We start from the raw sequence: 3,691 nt of genomic DNA, 5'->3' as shown, positions 1-3,691 counted from the left end.
CACGGATGTTTCCAAAACACACAGTAACTTTCATTTTTCAACAGTAATCTGAAAATGAAATTTATTCTGATTTTAAGACAACACCATAGCATTGACGTAGTCTGTGGGCGTTTCTTTCTCTATACATGCAGCATGCCTTGTTTAAAAGAGCAGCAGACGTAATTTTGCATTAAAATATGCATGGTTCTTTACCAATGGATGCAAATTTTTTGCTTTGACACATGGCTATTAACAATTGTATATTTGTATTGGCATATTATAAAAATATCTGCCCGGCATATATAGGACTTTTAAGAACTGTAAAAGGCTATTTTGCAAACCAATTACTTATATCACAATTATGTGCCATCATTATGTTGTAAACAAGCACCATAACCGACATTGTTTTAGTTAATATAAAATATGTATAAGAATACATATATATAGGCGTATATACCAAATAAACAATTTTTTAAAATCACTTACTTGTAAATTTGTGATAAAAAGTTGGTTTTATTACAAATTGTTTTTCATTTTAAAGTTCTTAAATAATATTAAAGAATCCGAAATATGTAAAACATTACTAAACAGTTGAATATAAACACTAGCACCTGAAACATAAGAGGTAACACAGTTGAAAAATTTTACACAGCTAGCTATACTAAATTATTTATGCCCAGCAGAATTAAGTTAAAAGATTTTTTTTGCAAATTCACTTGGTTCTATCTTTCTAATTATATATCATAATGCAAATATAATTATTTTTAAATCGGTAAAAAACATTACATTTTAAAGCAACATGATTATTGCTATGAAAGAACGAACATAAACCTGACATTAAAATCATTTAAGCATCAAGTCTATGCAGAATATGGCAGGTGCGCAAGCACTTTGTTAACAAACTTTTAACTGTGGACGCCATACCTTTGTAAAATATAACAGTCGTGTTAGTTTTCACACTGTACACAATAAATACAACTTTTTATTTACATGCTAGGAATAATTTGTTTTATTTAGATGCATTAATAATAGAGAACAGCACAGCTGCAAAACCTATAGTATTAAAAACCTAAATCTTTTTTATAAGTTTATACAATTTACTTTTGTTCTAAGTTTTTCATGGCTGAAACTGGTATTCGTTCGGCATATTTTCGCGAATATATAAATTAGTAATGCGGAAAATGCTCCAACAATTCGTCTCTACTATAAAAGTATACAACGATTGCAATATTGTGTATATTATCTATCAATGAAGGTAAACATATTCTACCACAACGTAATAATACTTTCTTACTATAACATATGCATTATAACTTTGTTTCATATTTACAAACGAAATTTGGCGTCGCCGCTTATTATTTACTTTAACATTTCAGTTACACGTACATTATTTAGCAAAAAAAAATACTTTTAAATGGTTATGTAAACTGTTATGTTAATGTAAGAGATAAAAACGGGGTGTAAAATTTTAACTAATGCGGAATGACATTTTAAATTAATTTTAAAACAAACGCGTTAATGAAATATACCTAAATATTCGCTTCACACGCTGTAGCAACTGTAACCCCGATTGGTTGCGACAAAGGGGTGTAGAAAACAAAACTCGTTTTGTATCTTGTATGTATGTGTACCGCCACTCGGGGTAAAATAAACGGTATTTATTTAATTAAAAGTATTTTTTTTTGACACATATGACATGTAATTGCTTTTACTTTACGGGCGCGTTTATATGTACATATTCTATGCGTATTCTTGAACAATAGTTGTTTTTTATCCTTTTTGTTCAAGCTTGAATTTAAATACTACAATTGCGTTGTAATTTGGATTTTATTGATTACATTGCTTTTATCGTCAACATTTTGCTGCTGTGTTTAGTAGTCATCGGCCATCCTGGCGGAGACCATTTCGGAGAACATGTCGCACAGCTCTACATAAAAAAAACAAGGCATTGCATTAATCTTTATAAATTGGAAATATAATCAAATCTTACCATCGGCTTCTGGGGTAGAGATAGAAGAAGAGCTGTAAAGAAAAAAAATAACTAAGTGTAACTCAATAGGAAATTGCCCGATTTTGGATTAGCCTATGCGGTATATAGTCTACACTTTACGTTTACCGCCTATAAAACGATAATCGCTATACAGTATAGCCTACCTTTACGGCTCTACGCCATCATGCAGAAGTAATAAAATTTGCTTAATAATTTCCACAAAAAGTCACACACACAAAGTTACACATAAGTGAGCAGGTATATTTAATAATTTCTTTCAAAAGAACTTACTCAGAACGAGAGAACATAACGTCGTAATTCTCAGTGGTGCAAGAACGAACAGCGGCGACTAGACCAACAAGAAGAAGGCAGATAAGAAGTTTTCGATCCATGGCTGATGTAGATTTGAAATAATGAATGGACGGTATTCTCATGTAGTTTTTAATCCCTTTTCGTTTTTTCTTTTCGACTTGTTTCGAAGAAAAATCCGTTTACACATTAGTGGTGTCAAATGGCTGATGCAACGAGAAATTATCGACATATGATTTGACGAAATGTGAGATGGTATTCATTTTGCACCATGGCTTGGACATGTAGCGCCTTAACATTACATATCTATATAGAACTATCAGGACATGTTATGTATTGAAGGTCTGTATAGTAGGGTGAGGAGTGATGGGACACCTTTAGCACATAATATTCAAATATCTTGATCGTGTTTTAACTTTTAAACAATTACCAAAGGTCTATTGGAGTCGTGAAGATACGGTTTTATAATTCTTTGAATGGTGTTCGTTTACCACCAAATGGGACGAGAAAACAAAATTAAAAAGTGTCCCATATTACCCCACCCTTTTATCTTTATTTACTACTTAATGGCAAGGGAAAATAGAATGGATTGAACAGCCCCATCTTACACTACACTACTATATGTATATTTAATACCAAAACTGTTACGGTATCTTTAAAGTACAAGTTACACGGCACATTTTTATGTGTTTCGAAATAGTTACTTTATACTCAAGCGATGCAATTGTAGTAACACCTTCAGTCTTGTAGTAATACTTTCAGTCTATACCGAGGCGTTTGTGTATTTTGAAAATCAATCAAAAATAGTTCTATACGCTAAAACTCGCAGAATTACGAAAATTGCCGTTTTAAAAATATTTTATAATGTTTTATTTTATCACGATCCATAAAATTCACAATCATTTGGTTAGTGTTTTATCTATATTTATTTATATATCAGTAAATTTGCGCAGTTATTTGTCTAGTAAGTTTAAACATTTCCAACACTCGTGTAATAAAGCAGCAGTGCATAGACATTAGTTCGAACATCTGCTGTAGCAGGGTTAGTTGTTTTGTATGAGAAATAATGAAATCAGGACTCTAAAGGATATAATACTATTCAAAACTTCCGCAACGAAATTTGTCTTTAAAGAATCTAGATAATAGTAGAGTGGAGGGAGATGGAACACCTTTAGCACATAATATCTAAATATCCTAATCGTGTTTTAAACAACACCGGTCATTGGGAGTCGTGAGTATACGGTTTTATAATTCTTTGAATGATGTTCGTTTACTATTAAATGGGACGAAAATATAAAATTAAAAAGTGTCCCATCTTTCCCCACAGGTGATGATTTTATTGACTGGCGCGGTAACCTATGTGGCCACCGTGGTAAAATAGTATTATGGTGGTCACTCACCAAGTTAAATGAA

At 31.7% G+C, this 3,691-nt stretch overlaps 1 long non-coding RNA gene across 1 annotated transcript; it reads right to left on the bottom strand.

Annotated features, from left to right (window-relative positions):
* Positions 1–1,787: 1,787 nt before the first annotated feature.
* On the bottom strand, positions 1,788–2,384 carry LOC101243535. Its single transcript, XR_182185.4, has 3 exons — positions 2,261–2,384; positions 1,970–2,001; positions 1,788–1,906 (listed from the first exon to the last, which is right to left on the bottom strand). It is a non-coding gene; the product is annotated as an uncharacterized LOC101243535 (long non-coding RNA).
* Between the last annotated feature and the right edge of the window lie 1,307 nt (positions 2,385–3,691).

This window comes from Ciona intestinalis, unplaced genomic scaffold, assembly GCF_000224145.3.
Source record: "Ciona intestinalis unplaced genomic scaffold, KH HT000068.2, whole genome shotgun sequence".
NCBI lineage: Eukaryota > Metazoa > Chordata > Ascidiacea > Phlebobranchia > Cionidae > Ciona > Ciona intestinalis.
Note: the sequence above shows the minus strand (reverse complement) of the source record. Positions and strands in the feature narration are given on the sequence as shown.